Raw genomic sequence first — 23,355 nt, forward strand, 5'->3', positions numbered from 1 at the left:
TGTTCATATACATATGTTAGAGAAAATCCATAACATAAACAAAATATACCATGAAGATTGTAAATATGTTCCACAATCTGGCAAATAATGCTCCAATTATATCTTCACATGTTCAATTTTTATTTAAATAAAACCCACAACTCTATACGAATTGGTAACCTAAATTTTTCTAAATGTTCCATTGATCTATTATTAAAATCCATAAAAAAATGGTCAAGTGAGATGAATTTTCTTGATAATATTTTATCCATGTTAAGACCCCTTGAAGGCTCTATCGTTCAAATGCTTGATCTGAACTGGAAACCCTATTTCTATTAACATTCTGCCACTGTAATTGCTAAAACGTTCCCTAAATATAACAAATGTAACCCATAATTCAGTTGTTAACCTACTAAACCTACATAATTCCCATTGAATATAAAAAACTTTCCCTAAAAGGAAGATTAAAATTCCATAGAAACCAATGAAATACCCATACACCAGCAAAACTGTTCCATAAACATCCTAATCGGCCCATATAATACAGCGTTTTATGGAACATTTGCCTAGAAATCTGTAAGCAGTTCCACATTGCCGGACGATTGAAACATTCACAATACTCGTTTTGAATTTTGAGAACTTTAGAGGTTGTGCTACAGGATCATAGATGGTGTGAATAAATAAAGATCAATGAAACAATCGACGGAACCCGAACATTGAAATGGTCTTCTTCATGCATTGAAACTATACTGCTTTGATGAAAGATATAGGTTGTCAGCTTGAGCCGTGGGTTAATCGATGCTATCTTCTTCTTCTTCTTCTTCTTCTTAATGGCTCGACGTTCTCAATGGAACTTGACCTGCCTCTCGTCAACAGTTTTTTTGGACACTTACACAGTAATTAATTAAGGACTTTCTTTGCCTGCCAGTGTGATTTTGCCGGGAACAGTTGATCTTTGTTTACTATTTTCAACCAGTAACTCAGGTAGTGTTCATGTAATGCAGCGTGTACGTACCGTACACGCAACACCACTATTGCATGATTTTGTATACAATGAAGTTTTTTTCACGCGGTACGTCCTAAAAAAACGCGTTATTTCAAAAAACCGTCGTAAAAACCGCCTTTTTTCAAAAACACGCGTAAAATAGTCACGACCACATCTACCGTGACTTGGACTTTTTTACGACGGTTTTTTTAAATAACTCGGTTTTTCACGACGTTTTTTTTTAAATAACGCAGTTTTTTTACGCGGTACCGTTACCGTCGTAAAAAAAAACTTTAGTGTATTGTGAGGCAAAAACAATGATACACTACGCCCAGGGAGCCATACATCTAAACTGGTGTGATGGTTAGAACACTTGACTATCACGCCGAGGACCTGGGATCGAATCCCACTCCCGACTAAACTCGCAAAATGTGAGTGCTTCCTTCGGAAGGGAAGTAAAGCGTGGGTCCCGAGATGAACTAGCCTAGGGCTAAAAATTTCGTTAATACAGATAAAAAAAAAAAGATTTTTGACCAAGTGTATCATAATAAATACTTCGGCCGTTTGTCAATCGATTTGGATTCCCTTGGCACCAAATGAAAGCTACAGCATCCTAGTAGATCGCCCAGAAATTTTATTTCGTTTGGACAATTTGTTACAGAGATATCTTTCGAAAAGTACTTAGGATTTATACAACTGAACCTTTTGAGATTTTTGACCAAGTGTATCATAATAAATATCTTAGCCATCTGTCAACCGATTTCGGTTCTCCTGGCATCAAATGAAAGCTACAACATTCTAAAAGAACCCTATACAATTTCATTAGGATTGGACATTTGGTTACCGAGTTATCTTTCAAAGAGTACTTGCGAGTAATACAGGTTAACTTTTTGAGAGATTTTTGACCAAGGGTACCATAATAAATATCTCAGCCGTCTGTCAACCGATTTGGGTTCTCTAAGCAAAAAATGAAAGCTACAATATCCTTGTAAAAGGCCCTGAAATTTTATTTCGATTCGACATTTGATTACCGTCTTACCCCTCTGGTTCGACACGTTTTAATACGACACTTTTTAATTCGTACCCCGCTTATACGACACATGTCGAAATAAAAAGTGTTCAAATGTCACAGCGATGTACACTGCAAATGCAAAACAGTTTGATATTGCGCTTATACTCGCACCCGCAGCAACTCCTCTTGCAGCCGCAAATTTCGGATGTTCTGAGTTGGAGCTATTCAACACCCAAACCGCCTGGAGATCAACCGGAATGAAATGAGGTTGGCAACAATCGTAGAAAGAACGAGCTTTTCATTCGCGCCACCGCAATATTTGATAAAATTATGTTTCATAACAAATCCGGAAATCAAAACAAAAACAAAAATAGAGTTGCCAAATTTCAATGAGCATGATGGTGTAGGGTGACCAGCTTGTCGAATGAAAAGTTTACCCCGGTTATACGACAACAGTCGGTGTCGTATTAGCGGGGTAATACGGTACTGAGATATCTTATGAAGAGTATTTCAATAAATTCATTTTTTTACCCTTAAGAAGGGTATAAATATCGCTCGAAAAACCGACTTTCGATCCGAGGCCCGGAGGGCCGAGTCTCATATACCAATGAACTCTGCTCGACGGACTGAGCAAATGTGTGTGTGTGTGTGTGTGTGTGTGTGTGTGTGTGTGTGTGTGTGTGTGTGTGTGTGTGTGTGTGTGTGTGTGTGTGTGTGTGTGTGTGTGTGTGTGTGTGTGTGTGTGTGTGTGTGTGTGTGTGTGTGTGTGTGTGTGTGTGTGTGTGTGTGTGTGTGTGTGTGTGTGTGTGTCTTGTATTTTTGTGCTCGTCGTTCTTGGTTTTCGTCCATCTTCTAGTTAATGGATCACTGACAATGATGTAAATGCAATAATTTAAAAAAGCTGCAACATTACAATTTCAAATTTTAGCATGCGAGTGTATCTACATCTTTTTGCGATTGGTTAACCAATTGTATTCTATCTTGAGCGACATTTCAAGTCTACTGCATAATCCCACAAATGTTAAAAATATACTCTAAAGAGAAACTAAGCATAATTTGATTAATTTCGGTGGAGCAGGTACGAAGTTAGACAACTTTGTAAATTACGCAATAACTACCGACTCGCCCTTAATTATTGTTATCTAGTGCAAATAAATGGATGCATTTAATTGTTTGACTGGCTAGAAAAACTGAAAAATCTCCATTTTGAGATTTTCTCTATGAAACTGAACATTAAAAACAAGAGCAGTACAACGTTTGTCGTGAGCGCTTGTAAAAATAAATATTGTATGCTTTCGCGGATCCACACTGAACATCTAGGAAAAGCATTGTCAAAATAAAAACGACACTAATAAGATCTTGCCCTGTGACCTATCTTGCCCGTGACCCTTATATCTTCGGAAAAGCCTATCATGATCATGATTATAGGGAGAAACTCAATGCAAGATGGTTCTCCGAAAGGTTTGTGATTTTTTTATCATCTTATTCTTTGTAAACGACAACCGCTGCTCAAAGGAATTGAAACTTATTTACAGTTTATGTATACGAAATGCAACCATGCCATTTGATCCATTGGAAAAACTTACAGGATAATTAGAACCACTCCTCGTACCCAATTAGCTAACCAACACAGCATAAGTGGTAATGCTCTTCGGCTATTCGGCTGAGCCATCAGCGCGAAGCATTTTTCGTCCACAGGTGCTGGCGCATGGATGAATTATTGGAAGGTCCAATTCATTGTAGCTTCTCAAACTTCACATTTGGCCTCACAAGTACTATGTAATATTTAGTATTTTTAATATTGCAGAATACTACATTTTGTCATTCATCTATATCAATGTTTTTGCCAAAATTTTCAAGTCTGGAAAATTTAAACTAATTTGGACATGGTACCTATAAGCACACATAGAAATAAACAGACGTAACAGTAGAGCAATTTCCATCGACCACGTCTTTAACAATTGTTTTGTATTTATTTGGTTGGCAATCTCACATCCAGAAGCATAAACTAGATAAGAGTGGAAAATGGGATAAGGTTCAAGATAGGTCATTGGTCAAAATTCTCAAAAGTGTAATATATCGATGCAACCTAGCATAAGACCTTCACATTCAACATTCTGCGCTCTGCCATCAAAAAGACCAAAAATCACGAACGGAACTGTTTTCCTCCTCTTAACTGCGCACAAAGACTGGACAGTGACCTCGAAGACCAGATTCCGCGAGAAGATCGAAACGACCTAACAATCTGCGCTGTTTTCAAAACGACCAAGCATTACCAAAGGAATTGTCCTTCTCCTCTTTGATACACACAAACACTGGACAGTGGAATCTAATATCCTTATCCCGATAAAGAACAACCTATGTGGGTAAAAAAGAAAGGGAATTCCCTTTCCAGAAAAATACCAAATCTAGCGAAGAAAAAGTTAGAATTCTTATAAATTAACCAACTTACCCTTGAAAGTTGAACAGACGCTAATCAAACTGCGCCTCGCCGGAAAATGACGACTTGGCTGGTACTCGAGCTGGCGACTGCTCTGATGCATCGCATTCCCGTTCTCGTTCACTTGTCCCGCACTGCTCGGCACAGATTCCTATACGAGAACGCTCCCGCTGCCGCTCGGCTCGAATCTCATCGCGCTCTCGCAGATCGTCAGAGACGATGCCCGAGTCTTTTCTAGCTTCGCTTCCACCAGCCATTTACCCCGGGTGATTGATTCCAGCGGTGAGCCATCTGCCGCAGCATGTTCTCCTTCTGGGCCAGGTTCTTTTTCAGCTGAGTACCGACTCCGTCCGCTTTCACCGGATCTTTCGACAATATATAGCGCTTCGGTCATTTGGCAATTTTGGATAACTCGTAGCTTATCCCCGGAATTGCACAAAAAGAACAGAAAAACCAAGAAAAACACTTAACACTTCGGGGACGCAAAAACTCTGCACTCAGGCAAATAAACCTAAGATTATCATAAGGTCTAAGTTATGAAATTGTATTTAAACAATTCATAACGGCTAGAATGCATTTCATAAGGTCGGTTTATGACGCAGAATCGACTCACAGTTTGGCTTTTATACACATTTTGCACCACGATATTCTCAAGCGTCGATAGCCGCGTGGGTTGGGCACGAGCTCAGTGATCTCGGCGTTCATGGATCGATTCCAGTCTGCATCATTTTACGATTTTTCTGCTCTTTTCATAAGTTTATCTTATGTAAGTAGGTCATAATACGCATGTTCAATTTTCATAAGGTATTCTTATGGCATCCATACTTTACAGTTATGGCTAAATTTCATAAGGTATTTTGATGAATTTCGGTAGTTTACTTCGCTGAGTGTGTGCACAACCAACGTATCTAAATACGGTATTTACCTAGATACTTTGGTGCAGAGAAAATAGGTAGAGAAGCGAAGAGTGAACAGCCGTCTGAACGGCAACACTTTTTCTGTTTTGATTTCGTAACTCGGATGTTGGCAACTACCGAAAAACAGATTAATCCATCTATCGAGGGTAATGTCTTTCTCGTGTACTGCATTAGAAAATGATTTATGCTGTTGATTTATTATTGTCTATCCGGTTGGAATCAAGACCGACATTCAATCAAAAATTGCCATTTTCTTGGTCCACAAGTGTCGCAACTGTTTCGCATCTAGTGCGCTGTGTTGCTGACAACAACGGGAAGAATGCGCACTACTTTTGACATGATTAAAAAACGTCGCGAGTTGGATCGCGTCGCGACTTGATTGTGCGAAGTCCGGTTTGGTGGCGGCCCGACAATAACAAGAAATCATCTAAATTGTATACCAAAAAGGATCAATTTTCGTCAATTTAAGGAATCAATGAACTATTTCGGTAGCTTCGGTAATCGATTTTACTGAGGCTCAGTACACCAACTGTCAAAACCGTGTGCAAAAGGTAAACAATGCAGTATAGCTGTATTCAGCTGTTCTATTTTCGTCAAAAAATTACCGAATACGGTATTCCAAATTAAGTGTGTAAAAATATTGGTAAAAAAATATTTCGAATGATCGCAATACTTATCATGAATTATGCGGCAATCGTCAAGGTTTGTTGATTTTGTTCGATAGGATACCATAAAGATACTATAAGGAACATTTCGTGTCTTTGCATATAGTGTCTTTAGGATACCAGTTTGACGGTTCCATAAGGTTTTTTTGGCTTCACACTCTTCGCTTCTCTACCTATTTTCTCTGCTTTGGTGCACAACAAGGAAAAGAAAATGAGCCATTTTACGAGACGTTTCGGATCAGCTGATCGCTCATTTCATGAATGAAAATTTGACATAAGGTTGCGCCCAAGCCCGCGAGTGTTAATATCAATATTAACACTGTTGTCGTTTCGTAAAATAGACTATGACGCGACAGATGAATGACGTTTCATGCTCGTGTCGATTACACGCTTAGCATTTTTAGCTCAAAAACGTGTAATGGTTACACTAAATCTCACACGAAAAAAAAATTAACCCACAAGCTACCTACCGTGTCATGCCCTAATACCGTGTGCCTCCTAATACCGTGTATTTGACAAAAAACTCAAATATTTTACTAAGTGTATTACTTTTTTAACTGAGTAACTAGTTCAATCATTAGCATATCAAACCTTCTCAAGTTAGGCGTGATAAATTTGGCACATATTTACAAAAACAAGCAATTAAAAATATTTACACAATGTGAGTGCAAAGTAACAATACGCGGTATTAGGGTATGGTTCCTTTAGTGTTCCAAATACCGTGTTTCGGCTAAAACTTGCAAACTGAAAATATCATTGATACTTTTTACTTTATGAATCAATTGCACAAACCTCTAGGCAACGTTTGACGCATAGGTTCTTATAAGTATGAACTTAGTATGATTGATATGGTGATGATTCAAAGGACCACCAATGTATGCGGGTCACATACACGGTATTAGGAACAATGCTATGTTTTACAATTTTGATTTTAACTATGGATTAAACATTTGGAATTTCATTAATCATATTTATTATACACAATAGACACAATAAGCAATAATCCTCTCTCCTCTCTCCTCTTCTTGGCATAACGTCCTCACTGGGACAAAGCCTGCCTCTCAGGTTAGTGTTCTATGAGCACTTCCACAGTTATTAACTGAGAGCTTCCTCTGCCAATGACCATTTTGCATGTGTATATCGTGTGGCAGGCACGAAGATACTCTATGCCCAAGGAAGTCAAGGAAATTTCCATTACGAAAAGATCCTGGACCGACCGGGAATCGAACCCGTCACCCTCAGCATGGTCATGCTGAATACCCGTGCGTTTACCGCCTCGGCTATATGGGCCCCTAATAAGCAATAATATAGCGTTTGAAAAATCAAGAAACTTAGATTATTGATTTTTACAGGGCTCTTTGAAGTGAAGAGCATCCTTAAGGTCACGGTATTAGGGCATGGCACGGTACACGAATAAAAAACAGATTACCCAAAAAATACGACAAAAGAACGCAAAAATAACATCACCATGATGTTGCATGAAGAAGAAGAACGATGGTGTTTTGAAAAAATCCTATCCCAATAACACAGGGGAAGTTTTTAAAATGCTTCTATAAAGTCTAAAACAAAATCCAATTAAAAACTGTGCGATGTACGGTGTTAGGGTGTTAGCCTCATCTGTATAGGTGTGGATATTCAGCATAACCATGCTGAAAGTGACGGATTCGATTCCCGGTCGTTCCAGGAACTTTTTGTAATGAAAATTCCCTTCAATAGGGTCCTAAATTTAAAGACGAAATCTCGCTTATATTGAATAATACGATCAAGGTTGCAACCATTCATTTGCAAAGATTTACATTCATTTGCTATTATCTCAGTTCAGAAACATGCTATCGAAAAACAATGTATGGATGAATTTAACCTTGTAGTTTTATCTGAAAGTTTGCCGAATAACATTGGGGTCGCAAACGTATACCAAAGTCGTGAGCGAGCTGTGAAGGCAACTTTCCACAGCGTGAATGAAATTTACATTCATCGCGTGGAGAGTTGCCTTCACAGCTCGCTCCCGACTTTGGTATACGTTTGCGACCCCAATGTTATTCGGCAAACTTTCAGATAAAACTACAAGGTTAAATTCATCCATACATTGTTTTTCGATAGCATGCTTCTGAACGGAGATAATAGCAAATGAATGTAAATCTTTGCAAATGAATGGTCGCAACCTTGAATACGATCAAGCATGGTATTCTAATCGGAATTGTACTTTACTCGAACTTGAAAAACAAAGGAATAATGAGAAAATTCGAAATAAGAAAAATGGTAAATAGTTCTACTTTGACATTTGAGGTCAACCTTGTGTGACTGAGCTCGACATTTTTCGCACTGGGATTTCAAAAATGTTTCCATCTGACATACACGGTGAAAAAAATCAATCAAAGTATGTGTTATAAGCTAGGGACGAGACAAAAGGCTAAAAAAATAAAAATTATATATTTTCAACTGAGTGTCGCGGACTGACTCAATATGCAACTCAATATTGTCGTCGCGGTTGAAACCCGAAGATTCCCCACACCCGACAATCGAACTTTCTCAAAATCCATGCGTGAAACCTAACGTCGGACGTAGTGCGCTGGACAGCGGACCTGGCCCTTTATCCAGCGCACTATGCCCGACGTACGTCCGACACACGGTTTGGCAGAAAAATCGATTTTCGCGTGTCGAAAATTCCGATTTTCAACTGCACGAACAATATTGTCGTCGCGGTTGAAACCCGAAGATTCCCCACACCCGACAATCGAATTTTCTCAAAATCCATACGTGAAACCTAACGTCGGATGTAGTGCGCTGGACAGCGGACCTGGCCATCTATCCAGCGCACTGTGCCCGACGTGCGTCCGACACACGGTTGAGGAGAAAAACAGATTTTCGCGTGTCAAAAATTCCGATTTTCAACTGCACGAACAATATGCAACTTCAAGTACAATCGAAAGCGCCAAGGTAACGGCATCGGTGGATACGAAGGAACTTGCGATGGATGATATCGCTCCGTGATGGTGGATTCCGCTATGGTTACGGCAGTGATGGTGAACTTGCACGTAGGACAGCGAGAATCGATTGAGCCACGTTTAAAACGGAAACGTTCGATTTTGACACCAAATAAGTTAAGCTCAACCGCGGAAGAAACAAAATCCGTGTCCGTGAAACTCAGGATCACTACCGGCTGTCGGTGATAATGTACAAGCAGCGCAACGGGAACCATCAGAACAATAAGAGATATGACTTGACATCGAGATCGACGAGCGAGAAATTGACGGAAGATTACTAAGATTGTTGAAAATATTAAATATTTTACAAATTTTGTATTTGAATCTATTTGAATAAAATTTTGCCTATTTTATTTATTTTTTTTTTTCAATGAAATAAAAACAGCAGCCTAAACAAATTCCCGATAAATCCAGGTTAAACTAGCTTTAATTTTTGCAACTTATACTGGAATTTGTTTTTATCAAATTTATACTAGGCCAGTATAGCCTGCATATAAACCAAGCTTGGGGTCAACCAGGCGAAATGAATTTAGTGTAAGATTTATACTATTTAGTTTAGATTTTTTCCTGAGTGTGCTCTCTCAGCGGGAGCCAAACATCGGGAGCCAAGCATTGATTGATGCACCAAGCGAAAAGAAGAAGAAGTTTTGACATCCAAGCGGTGTGCCGTCGATCAGATCCTCGTCGCTGATTGGTCGATGGATGTAAACGGCACACCGCTTGGATGTCAAAATTCTTCTTCTTACCGCTTGATGCATCAATCAATTGAAGATGAAGGTTATGTTAAACCTTGTTGAGCCTGTGTGATTGATTGAAGGGTATTGTTATCTAGGTGCTGCAAATATAATCAAAACTGTTGTCACGATATCTCCATTTGCCGCTGTCAAGTCGTTGAAAAGCGAGGAGAAGGATAAACATTGTTTTGAGCCTATTGAGTTGTCCAAAAAATGTCTCACGAAACCTAATGCAAGCCTATCCATATAGGGGGTTGTGGGGCAAGATGGCCACCCTGTCTTTTAAGCATTAATTCGCAACACAAAAATATTTTCTGCATGGGTTGTGATTATAAACAATGCTTTATGTTTATAATGTGCGAAAAAGTTACTATTAGTTTGAAAAATCTGCTATAAAATAGTGTTTGAAGTTTGAGTGTTCAAAAACAGTGTTTTCTTATAGTATCAGGTCATCTGATTTTAAGGATTAGTAATGAAATAACATCGTTTTAAAAATTATTTTTAAATTTTAATGGTGTTTATATGTGACTGTTGTTCAGCCTCGACAATAAAATTTTAATGTTTTAAATTAATTATGTCATATAAAAATGATAAACGTAACGTAATCATTCGGGGCAAGATGGCCACCTGTGGTAAGGCCTTTGTCGCCATCCAAAAATCAATCTAAAGCAGCCTTAAAACTGTTATTGATGTTTAGAGATATTGCAAAACCACAGAAAATTGTTTTTTTTTTCATATTAGTTGAAGCTGTTAAAATTAATTACGATGGAGATGATACCTCAGAAATACTTTGAAGTTATTTGCTGTTGAACGGTGATTGATTTCATTGAATAGGGTATCGCGCCACTTGGGCGGTGGCTTCTATATTCGTCTGTTTTCGACTATAACTCAGTCGGTTTTGAACCAGTTCACTTGAAATGTTGTACACGGGTAGATACTATACCTATCTCACCGCATTCCAAAAATTGTGTCAGTTGCTTCAAATTTGACTGAGTTATAGCGGAAAACAGACCAAATCATAGAACATTTCCAAATAAATTTCTATCAATTTTATTTCAAACATTATCATAAAGAAAATGGTGGCAAATACCACACCATCTGTGGGCAAAGCGTTGCGGATGATTTGACCTTGGTTTATTGAACGTTGCTTAGGGATTAAAACATACTTATTGTAAAAATTTAGCTCTGTGGTCGTCTTGCCCCGATGGGGTGGCCATCTTGCCCCATATGGCAAAAATTCTATGTCGAAAGTAACATTTTTCAAATGAATTTATTTTGCAATGGTAGTGCAAACTAAAATGCTTTTTTGTGTTAATAAGATAGAAAAGACATGAAACAAAGGGAATAAGTGTTAAATAGCCATATTCTAATGAAAGTATATGCTCCCAAGGCGCCTAAGCTTAGGGTGGCCATCTTGCCCCACAACCCCCTACGTGAGAACAAAAGATGTTTTCAAAGTTCTTACAGATAGATTAACACGGGAAATCTGAACACAAACCACTACCACACAGGAATTTGGATTGGTCAATTTTAGCTGATTTTGTAACAACTATCCATCAAAATTTCCATCACGAATGGAAAACAATGAACTTTGAACACGAGAACAAAATTGGAATAGGTGGAAATTGGAATAGCCTAATGGTGGATTGATCATGTTTACCATTTCCGAACAGCGTCGCAACAGCGTGTTTGACAATCGCGCTGAGAGAGGTGGTTGCAAGAAAATTGAACGCTCGTGCGTGTTTACAAGCTGTGTGATGGGAGTGTGCAGGTGTGTATTGGCTAGCTTGAAAAATAAAACCGCTTCTATCCGCAGCACCTAGATTTTCAACTACGGTTAATAAAAACGTCAAAAAATGAGTAAATATGTACTCTTGAACCATATATTGTGGTTTAAAACAAGAATCCCGATAGGACTTTAGGAGCCTATTCCTTGGGCATTAGATATCTCCATGCTTGTCACACGATATACGCATGCAAAATGCTATTGGCGGAGGAATCTCTCAGTTAGTAACTGTGGAAGTGCTCAACAGTTGAGAAGCAGGATGTGTCCCAGTGGGGACGTAAGCCCATGAAGAAGAATTCAACCTTAATCTTAGTCAAAATAATAGCAATAAACAAATGGTATAAAACAGCATTTAACTGCGTGATGATCTCACAAATACTTGCCAACCTAGGGTCTTGTACCATTTGGGCACTTGCCGCTATAACTAAGTCAATTTCAAACCGATTGATTTGAAGTTTTGTATAGAGTTAGGCACGTACAGTATCTAACTCTGTACAAAATTTCCAACCATAACTTGATACGGTCGTCGTCCCGCAGCCGTACTCGGGCGCTGAGAGCAAACTTTTGCTATAGCAAGTTTTCGGTTCGACCGACGTTTCTAGCGGAGATGCCATCAGCATTTCTTCTTTGATAATCTACTATCTAGTCAGTTCCGAAAACTCCGTCGGTTGCGGTGAATCGACCATGGAGGGTGCAGGCACGTTAAACTCGAAAAAACTACACCTACCTAACATGCATCGAGACCTTGCTGCATGCGGGCCCCTGGAATCGACGTTTCGCCAAACCCCATTGGTCGTCCTCCAGCAAACCGTACGAACACCGACCATCCCCCGGTGTAACGCTTGCCGTTCACGTTCAATTTTCTCGCTCTATGGATATATAGACATGATCCGGTGAATGCGCTCCAAGAAATCATGATCTGGATCGTCGTCGCTTGCAACAAATCCACCGCAAATGTGCTTCATCCAGATTTCAATCACCATCCAAGATCCAGTGCGGTAATTTTCCAGCGACGGGGGCGCGATTTTTTGCTAGCCGATAAAACTGATTGTTACTTGGTTTCATAAAAATGTACGATGAATATCTTACATTTTCAATCGAAAATCGTGATCCGGTTGTCCATCGGGATGACAAAGTTCCCGTCGAGGCTACAGCACAGCAGCACGCAACTTGCCGGTAAACAAAGCCGAGCTAAAAAAAAAAACAGAAACAAAAACATACCTACCATCAATTTTTACACCTTAAATATACAGCAAATACTTACCTTACAGGCGGATTTATTTGTAGTACACAATAAACTACTAAAATTTTATACATACAAACGGAATTTGTATATAAAAATCTCGATAAAAATTTTAATTATTCTTCAACACTAGGTACCCGCAACAAGCGTGCGATTCTTGAAAAGAAAATAAATGACGTTTCTCTCGCGTGCGCGTCGGGGGATGGACGTCGCGGCGAAAAGTACACGGAAAATTCAAATTATCTAATATTTGGGTCGATTTTACTCAAAATTGAGTAAATTAACTCGTTATTGCATCCTCCCGCTCAGAAATTTCAACTATAAATCTAGTAGGTACCAAAACCAAAATGTCTAGTAGATATTTAAGCAGATATCGAGTACTCGAGTACAGTCAGCCAAATTACCTTAAGATTTCCATAAGGCCCAACTTATGAAAAGGCCATTAAATAATTCATAATGATTCGGATGAATTTCATAAGGTCACTTAATGACGTAAAATCGTCTCACAGCTTGGCTTTTATTCATGTTTAGCAACATGATATCAGCGGCGTCATGGTCGCAATTTTTTCCGCAGTCAAGTTCGCAGATTGTGAACAATCCTCGGTACTCACTTTACGTAATTTATGTTTAGTCCCTTACTGTCAGAGCTGTCACCAACTTAATTTTTAGTTGTTCAAAGCGTTTTACAAATGTACAAGAAAGTTGTTATTCAGCTTTGGCAAAAATGACTGAAAATAAATAAAATGCAAAAATGTTGAACCATTCACGAGAGTAATTATTTGCACTCATGTTGAGATCACCTATTATGAAATAAGAATTACATATAAAATTACCTAAATCCGGATTAGAACTCGAGACCTGTCGATTGCCAGCCGCATGCCTTCCCATCTGCGCCATCCTAGAGATGGTGAGATGCAGCACCCAAAGCAAAACATAATCTTCCCATGCCTCAATAATGATCACTCCTGAACTTGTGTTCAGCAGTGGTGAATTAGCACAGCACGTGCTAATCAACTGAATAACGCCTTATACTTCAACAGCTGTTCAGCCCAAAACACGTGTTTTCCATTCTGATTTCGCTGTCAGTATTTTTATCGCACGGTGAGAAAACTTGTATCGAATGTGGCCAAAAAGTGCTGGTCCTTATTGAAGATATTGTTTCCAGACGAAGTAATTGCAATATGAATATGTTTTTATTTTTATTATTAAATATCGATCTTTAAAAATGTATGACAATATGTGGTGCGATATGGTAGTGCATAAGGATGTTTAGGGATACTTGAAATTTGTCGATTTCTGAATGATGTTTGATTATCTAGGTGACTGTGGGAACAATATTCAGCACTGAAATGTCAAATGCATCGATCCAAGCGTCTCGTACAATCGAACTGCTGCGGAAGATAACAAAATATAATAATCAAGGTACAAGATATCTTGTTACATACTAATAATAATAAATAAATGCCTCATTTTTACGTTGATTACGTCTCTTGGCTTGGCACTCAATGTTAAACTACATAATTCTATTCTGTTTTATTTTAGTGATTCGTTTAAAATTTTGATTCTTTAACCCTTCGCGCACTATTGTAAAAAGTACAACACTACCAAAAATCCTCGCTCGTCGTATACAGCGTGAGCGCGGTCCAGTTTCGGTTGCTTGATGGCGCGCGTCCTGAAAGGTTAATATTGTCTATCCGGTTGGAATCAAGATCGACATTCAATCAAAAATTGCCATTTTCTTGGTCCACAAGTGTCGCAACTGTTTCGCATCTAGTGCGCTGTGTTGCTGACAACAACGGGAAGGATGCGCACTACTTTTGACATGATTAAAAAACGTCGCGAGTTGTGTCGCGTCGCGACTTGATTGTGCGAAGTCCGGTTTGGTGGCGGCCCGACAATAACTTGGTTATCTAAACAGTTTTAGCCATGATTTATCCCATAATCCGAACAAAGTTCCGAGTCAAACTATGACGGGCTGAAGGCGTTTATTTGACAAGTGAAAAGCACATTGTTCAGGAGCATATGCTTATCGATACATCAGCTTAATAAGATGCACACAAATGTTTTGTTAAACTCTTTTGTTAAGGAATCAATGCTTGTCGAATAAATTTCTTGTTAAACTTTTGAAAAGTGTTTTAATTTATCATTGTTGATACCGATGGGGAAAGTCGAACATTGACTATTTTCTCAATTGAAAAATCATTTAAACAGTAATGTGTAGAGCATAATTTTAGTTCAGCCATCATTACCATTATGGTCCACTGCACGAATTTATGCTGGCCTGCTTACTCTCACAGAAAATCTGACGTGCGGTGCAGGCACCTCCCAAACGTCAAATTTTCTGTGAGAGTAAGCAGGCCAGCAAAAATTCGTGCAGTGGACCATTAAGCAACAATTCAGCAAGCTTGCTTGTTTGTGACTTGCAATTGTTAGTTGGGTTCGCCTGGTTGTATTGTTCGTGCAGTTGAAAATCGGAATTTTCGACACGCGAAAATCGATTTTTCTGCCAAACCGTGTGTCGGACGTACGTCGGGCATAGTGCGCTGGATAAAGGGCCAGGTCCGCTGTCCAGCGCACTACGTCCGACGTTAGGTTTCACGCATGGATTTTGAGAAAGTTCGATTGTCGGGTGTGGGGAATCTTCGGGTTTAAACCGCGACGACAATATTGACAGCGGACCTGGCCCTGTATCCAGCGCACTGTGCCCGATGTACGTCCGACACACGGTTTAGGAGAAACATCGATTTTCGCGTGTCAAAAATTCCGATTTTCAACTGCACGAACAATAATTTCGCTTGAAGCGACGCCTCTGCTTTTTCGCCCGTCCATCTAAGCAACCAATATCGCAACCAAATTTTGATGTTTATTTACCCCACACACAATTGAATGTCAAATATTTAGAAGTTCAGGAAAACTCCACTTCGGCAAGCGCGACCCGTCTGTTTCACCCAGTGCACGTACTCCCTAATACACTGCGGCCACTTTCTATAGCCGCACCCACGATTTCGAACTTCTGGCAATTTCTACGATTCAATTGATATGTGGAACGATGTGTATCAACTAGTGTTTGTAAAATATATGATTTACATGAATACGTTTTGTAAACTATTTGTTTGTTAAGCGAAAAATACGTTATTTCCATAATTTGGGCGACCATTTTCTATAGCCGCACTACGGGTTTTTCTTCGGTAATCTGATTTTTCATAAGAAATCATTTGATCAAACTGTCTCAATAGACAAAATTAAGCAAATTGAAAACAAAACTAACGAAAAGCAATGAACCAAACAACCAATTGGTTTTCTTAGTACAAAAAACTAGTTCATTTTCTCTATATTCACTTAAAAGTTCTCTTTAAATCACAAAAACAATATTTTAAGTTGAAGAATTTATTGTATTGCTTCCTATCGGTAATATTTCTTTGAAATATGATATCTTGGATGCTTTCTATAAGATTTAAGGCTGTAATACCATTTTAACAACTACTGTTCTGGAACTTTAGAATTAAATTAAGCCAAATATTTGCGTTATTTTGATGAATACGCAACATTTATGACAATATATCACTGAAAATTCAACTAAACAGTTGCTAATGGTCCTCATGAATACAGATTTAAATAATCCTAATGGATGCAAGAGCTTAATTTTGCGCCAGCGCTTCACTAAATTTAGCCCATTTTTACACTTTATGATATAAAAACAACCAGAGCTACAGGAAGACTACAATCATAACCCCTTCCTTATCTTTTGCCCAAAAATCAGCAGAAACATCTATATTTGAAATCTTTTCATAGAAAAACATCATTCTTACTTTATTAAATATCGTTAAATTGATGTAAAGTTGTATAAAAGCTGTCATTACAAATCGTCTTTATAAATAAAAATATTCATCTTATGTTTAAATGGTAGCGAAGACAAGGCTGACCTTCCAAGTTTAGTTTGATAAATTCCCGAAGTATCTTCATTGTGTATTGATGTTGTATACGATGTCTTTTCCAAGTTTCATCAGGATTGATACACAAAAACTTATGAATTTTTCATTTAAAAGCCTAAAAATTCGATTTATTTACAATTTAATTAGGTTTATGAAGGTTATATACAAAAAATTAAAACCGGAAGTATAATGCAATGATTGTTTTGAGTCAATAGCATTTATACTTGAGCTTTAGTTCGAGTTTTGTTTTAGTTTTTTGGGATATCTTTAATAACTTTTCAATAAAACACCAGTATACCAAGTCTGCACCCTACTTCTCGAATTAAAAGACCTTGTAACTTAAATATTTCGTTAAACTTCTTTGGTTTGGTCTTAATAAGCTTTATTTGGTCTATTAAAGTAGTTATAATGAGCATACTTTATGATAAAGCAGCTGATTTAAGGAAAATCCGAAGTGCGGCTATAGAAAATGGTCGCCCAAATTGTCGAAAATCTGTATTTTTGATATGGAAAATATACACATGAAGAAAGTTATGCTTGTAAACATCATATTTTGCAATAACTAGCAGATGCATATTGTTTTCCATATCGATTGTATCTTAGATATTGTTAGACATGTGAAACTGAGCATGCGGCTATAGAAAGTGGTCGCAGTGTATTCCGCGGAAAGTCGTAATTCACAACGTGTGAAATTCCCTCGATGTCTAGCCCTTGTGAGGCCACATTCGTTCCGATAAGGACCCGCACATCGCCGGATTTGATGTCCTCCAGTTCCCGATCGCCGTGCAAGCTGATACAATTTATGCCGGATAGATCAAACTCGATCGACAGATCATCAGCCCTCGTTTTCCGGACGCAAGAGATGATGACCTTGTTACCGACATAAGGCCCGGTCACGAGGTTCATCACCCGCATGTACTTATCCTCCTCATCAATCACCTCGATCTGCTGGGTGACTGTGTGCGTGGCGGCCAGATCCAGGTTTCCATCGTATACCTGGACCGGATTATTCATGTAGCTGTGGGTCAACCGGCGGACACCCGGTGGCCACGTCGCATTCGTCATTATGGTCTGACTATTGAGCCGGATGTCCAGCAAGAGTTTTCGAATTTACGATTCAAAGCCCATGTCCAACATACGATACGCCTCGTTCAGATAGATGATGGTGTATTATGGATTACGTTGGCAGCCTACCGAGCGTGTCAATGACGATCTCCACACCGCCATTGACCTCAGAGCCCTACTCCCCCTTCGTAGACTTTATCCAGACCTCCCCAATCCCCCCGAAACGTCTACGTGAACGGCCGTCTTATTCATTAGATCTGCGCTCTCCGATCGCCACCACCGTACAGACAAATTGCTTTGATGTTCCGAAATTAATACTTGAATACCTCCTCAATTTGCTGGGCCCATTCACGAGTTGGTGCCATCACTAGAACGTTCGGTTCACCCCGGGCTCGCGAAACCTGTTGGCCCTCGATGTGAATAAACGCCGGCAATAGGAAAGCCAACGTTTTCCGATTTTCAGTTTGATCAATTCCAATCAGATCTTCGCCTTTGAGTAGCACCGGCCAAGCCTGGACCTAAATCGGGGAAGGCATTGCGAAGCCTTGCGTCTTGACTTTTTCCAACATTCACGAAAAACCTGCCCGAATGTCAGCACTTGATTTGGAATTGGCACAGACGGTTTGTCCGCATCCTTGAAGGTGCGATTCACGATGATATTGTTAGCCGCGGCTCGGAACTCACTCACTTCTGCCGATAGTTCTTTATAGCAGTTTTTGATCATCTTCGGGCACCATTTGTAAGGAGGATCCTGGAAGGGCCTCAAAATTCTGGCTTTTGCGCCAGACGACCGTTATCGTCTGCCAGAATTCCAGATCGGTTTGCCCTGCTAGCTCGTGTCCCCAACCCTTCACGAAAATCCACCTTCAAATAACATCCCTAACAACTTTCCCAAATTTCCTTCCCAAGCAGGTATTCGTCTCCCAAAATGACCAAATTCAAAAAAAGTTTAGATTTTATTCTTAAAGTTTATTCCAAAAGAAAATGATAATTTTAGCAGTGTTTAGAAACCTGTTAAAAGTAACAATATTTATTGATTAAAATTTGATAAAAAGAACTATTTATATTTTCGCTTAAAAAGCTATTTTCATGGAATTTTGTAATTCTTGGCCAAAATCTCCTTCATACACCCTTCATCATGGCAGTCTGACTGCAAACTAACTTTCTAGTAAAGATCTTCCCTAAGTGTGACGTCACTCTGTTTATCTGTGTTATATGTACTTTTTGTGAGTAATTTGCATGCTAAAATTGTTTGTTCACGTACATTCTTCTTTCTTCTTCTGGTGGTGGTAGTGCATGTTGGTGTTGGTACGGTAAAACAGTGGTGGGTACTTACAGTTTCAGCTATTGGTTCGTGGTTACCTTCAACACCAGCACAGGGTCGCCGGTCGGATGCCGACGTCGGGCGTTGCTCAACAATGGTAGACGACAGAGACGACGACGGAGAGCCGGCTGCGCCGGCGGCGACGCAATCCTGAAGGTGTTCGCTAAAACTTCTGGCACGATCGGACAACGTTTGGGCGTCGTGCTGTGCGCCGGAGAGAGGACGACGGCGAATCGAGGTTACGATTCGTGCGGGGCGCCCTCCACGTGCTCCGATGTGATACTCGTCTTCTGCGACCGACGCTTCGGTGGGGTGGTAGTGGGGTGTGATCAGGACTGCTCGAGAACCATGGAATTTTCCTCCCGGGGCGTGAGTCTGGGCGATACGCACTGGCAGTGGGAAACTTTCCCCCTACAGATCACTCGCTGAATTCTGCAACCACATGTGGGACGGGTGGTGCCAACGAGGCCGAATCCTTCATTCGATGACCACGCACTCTGAACAGGCTCTTAGTGGCGCGCAGCCACGAGGCGAAGAACCTATCCAGGGGATCGCCCGCAGTCTGATCGGTAGCACACGTACACTGATTGGCTTCGGTGTCGCGATTCTCGGACCTCCACTAAACCACCACTATAGGAATCTAGCACTACGGCGATGTAGCCCTATAGCCCCAAACTGGGCACGCGGTCACTGTGGTGACTGTAATAAAAACCAATTAGCACCCCAATAGCCCCAATTTTACCTCACGTGAATTGTTTCGTTTTCTCCTTCAATTTGTTTCAAACAATTTTCCGACTCACGATCACTTTCCTAGCTAAAAATCTTCATTATTATTTCATTAAACATTTCCTTAATTTTCATTGCTTACTTTTCCTACTAGATTTATGAAACGCACTCACGACTTTTGGTTTTTTAATTAATTCACTGTGAAAATAGCTTTAAATGTAGAAAATAAATACAAATTAATTATAATTCACTTGTCTTAGGTTCACTTTTAATTACTTTTTCAATACTTTTAATAAGGCTTCAATATCACTGAAATAGATTTAACTTTTAACAACTTTACTGTTCGGCAGTCTGTATGGGAAAGATCGAGCTATCGCTCCGTCAGACCCTAGACCCCTATACTTTCCTAATTTTCTTTTAATTTCCGGTTTCCATTATCTTGAAAATAGTTCTCTTTCCAAAATTTCACTTTGCTTACCAGATCGATTTACTAGCTCCTCCTTTTCACACATATCACATTCTCCTCATTTAACTATTAACACCCCTGATTCGAGCACTTACTTAACGGTTGCCTACTTGGTAGGCGCACATTCTAAATAAACTAGGGATGTCTATGAAACCTCTCACGAGTCGGTTTCACATTGTCGGGCGATAGCCTCACTTTTTGTTCAATCGATCGGGATTCTTGGGGTGATCTTTTTTACCCACCAAAACTGCTTGGGTCAGTCAAAGACCACCAAACCTAGGGTCAGTTCAGGCTTGTAAACATTCGACACTTTTCACTACCTTCATTTCGTTGCCGCGGTCGGGTGTCAGCTTGCTTTGTTTCATTCGAGCGCGACCGCTACCTCTTACACACAACACGAGCGGCAGAACGAAGATCAATAAACAAAAAAGTGGATCAAATCATCGTCGTCTGACACGGTGACATTTGTCTAATTCCAGCTTTTCGCAAGATTTCAGCCAATTTTGATTAAGATTGGTATTACATTAGTTTATTCGTGTGTGATAAATCGATTACGACACATACATTTATACAAAAAAGCTCTCTTTTTGGGAAAGACAGGAATAACAAAAACCGAACCATCTCCCGAAGGCGCAATCGTGGCCAAGCGCATTCATTCGACATTTTTGTTCCGGACAGTAGTTTGATCGCTTGTGTTGCGAATGTTGAAGACAAAGGAGGCCGAATATCGACAAAAAGGTGTCAAAGACTGTGATCGCTAACAAGACTGGGTCAGTTGAAACGCATTGCAAAGAAAAAAAAACAAACAAAACAAAAGAACGATAAAGTCACAAGAACGATGGATGGGAGATACTTCTGGAAGAATTTCCGAGGGAATTCTGGAAGAATTTACGAGGAACATCTAGAGCAATTCCCCAGAAACTTCTGGAAAAAATTCCGAGGAACCTTTGGAAGAATTCTCGAGGAACTTTTGGAAGAATTCCTCAAGAACGTCTAAAACTCCCGAGGATCGCGAGGAAGAATTTCTGATGAACTTCTGGAGGAATTCCCGAGTAACTTCTGGAAGAATTCCCGAAGAACTTCTGGAGAAATTTCCGAGTAACTTCTGGAAGAATTTCCGAGGAACTTATGCAAGAATTTCCGAGCAACTTCTTGTAAAATTCCCGAGAAGTTTCTGGAAAAATTCCCTAGGAATTTCTGGAACGAGGAACTTGTGGAAGAACTTCCGAGGAACTTCTGGAAGAACTCTCGAGGAACTCCCGGAAGAATTTACGAGGATTTTTTGATATAATTTTCGAAGAATTCCCGAGGAACTTCTGGAAGAATTCCCGAAGATTTTCTAGAATTCCCGAGGCTTCTGAAAGAATTCCCAAGAAACTTCTGGAAGAATTCCCGAGGAACTTCTGGAAGAATTCCCGAGGAACTTCTGGAAGAATTCCCGAGGAACTTCTGGAAGAATTCCCGAGGAACTTCGAGGACAATTCCCGAGGAACTACTGGAAAAAATGCCCAGGAACCTCTGGAAGAATTCTCAAAGAACTTCTGGAAGAAATTTCGAGGCACTCCTGGAAGAATTTCCGAGGTATTTTTGAAATATTTCCCGAGGAACTCCCGGATGAATTCCCGAAGAACTTCTGGAAGAATTCCTGGATAACTTTTAGAATTCCCAAGGAACTCTGGAAGATTTTTTGAAATTTTGCCCGAGGAACATCTGGAAAAATTCCTGAGTAACTACTGAAATAATTTCCTCGGAACTTCTGCAAGAATTTCCGAAAAATTTCTGGAAGAATTTCCGAGAAACTTCTGGAAGAATTTCCGAGGAACTTCTGGAAGAATTCCCGAGCAACTTTCGGAAGATCTCCCGAGGAACTTCTAGAATAATTCCCATGGAACTTCTGGAACAATTCCTGAGGAACTTCTGGAAGAATTCCCGAAGTACTACTAGAATTCTCGAGAAACTTCTGGAAGAATTCCCAAGGAACTTCTTGAATAACTCCCGAGGAAATTTTGGAAGTATTCACCAGGAACTTCTGGAAGAACTCCTGAGAATCATCTGGAAGAATTACCGAGGATCTACTGGAAGAATTTTCGAGGAACCTCTGGAAGAACTCTCGAGGAACACCTGGAAGAACTCTTGAGGAACATCTGGAAGAACTCTTGAGGAACTTGTGGAAGAACCCCCGAGAAACGTTTGGAAGAATTCCCAAGGAACTTCTGGGAGAATTACGAGGAATGTGTGAAGGAATTCCAAAGGAACTTCTGGGAAATTTACCGAGTAACTTCTGGAAGATTTCGGAGGAACTCCTGGACGAATACCCAAGAAACTACTGAAAAAGGTCCTGGGTTACTTCTGGAGGAATTCCAGGGTAATACTTGGAGGAAGTCTCGAGAAACTCTTGGAGAAATTTCCGAGGAAATCCTGGAGAAATACCCGAGGAACTCCGGAGGATTGTTTATAGAAATGGTCGTGAACATTTTTTTTGAATAACCAACTCTTGAGATCCTCACGGTATATCTAAAGATGTTAAGTTACTTTCAACTCACTCAATTAATTATAAATAAATAAATGAAAAAAAATAAAATAACGTTTCTTGCATTTTTAATCATTGTGCACCAACATTTCAAAAGCTCGTAACCGTTTTTGTAAACAAGAGTAAGCACGCTCTTGTTTACAAAAAAACGGTTACGTGCTTTTGAAATGTTGGTATTGTTCGTGCAGTTGAAAATCGGAATTTTCGACACGCGAAAATCGATTTTTCTGCCAAACCGTGTGTCGGACCTTGTGTCGGACGTACGTCGGGCATAGTGCGCTGGATAAAGGGCCAGGTCCGCTGTCCAGCGCACTACGTCCGACGTTAGGTTTCACGCATGGATTTTGAGAAAGTTCGATTGTCGGGTGTGGGGAATCTTCGGGTTTCAACCGCGACGACAATACTGAAATCACAAAATCAATAGAAAAAAGAAGAAGAAACCCCGTAAAAACGAGCTTGACAGGGCTCGACGTTCTAGCTTGACATCAGGCTTACGTCAGTCTGATTCGTCAAGCTCCAGCTCGCATGTTCGAAGCCCGACAGCTTGACGCAAACGGTGCAGAATCG

General features: G+C 39.9%; 1 protein-coding gene, 1 long non-coding RNA gene and 1 pseudogene across 3 annotated transcripts in view; 1 reads left to right on the top strand and 2 right to left on the bottom strand.

The window, feature by feature from the left end:
• Window positions 1-23,355, top strand: part of LOC109417772 (probable nuclear hormone receptor HR3) — a 617,254-nt gene that overhangs the window by 162,218 nt on the left and 431,681 nt on the right. The window lies entirely within an intron of this gene.
• On the bottom strand, window positions 10,738-12,945 carry LOC109622761 (uncharacterized). Its single transcript, XR_002202133.3, has 3 exons — window positions 12,767-12,945; window positions 12,592-12,693; window positions 10,738-12,533 (listed from the first exon to the last, which is right to left on the bottom strand). It is a non-coding gene; the product is annotated as an uncharacterized LOC109622761 (long non-coding RNA).
• Window positions 15,643-21,349, bottom strand: LOC134289058 (probable ATP-dependent RNA helicase DDX43; annotated as a pseudogene).

Source organism: Aedes albopictus, chromosome 2 (assembly GCF_035046485.1).
Source record: "Aedes albopictus strain Foshan chromosome 2, AalbF5, whole genome shotgun sequence".
Taxonomy (NCBI): Eukaryota; Metazoa; Arthropoda; class Insecta; order Diptera; family Culicidae; genus Aedes; species Aedes albopictus.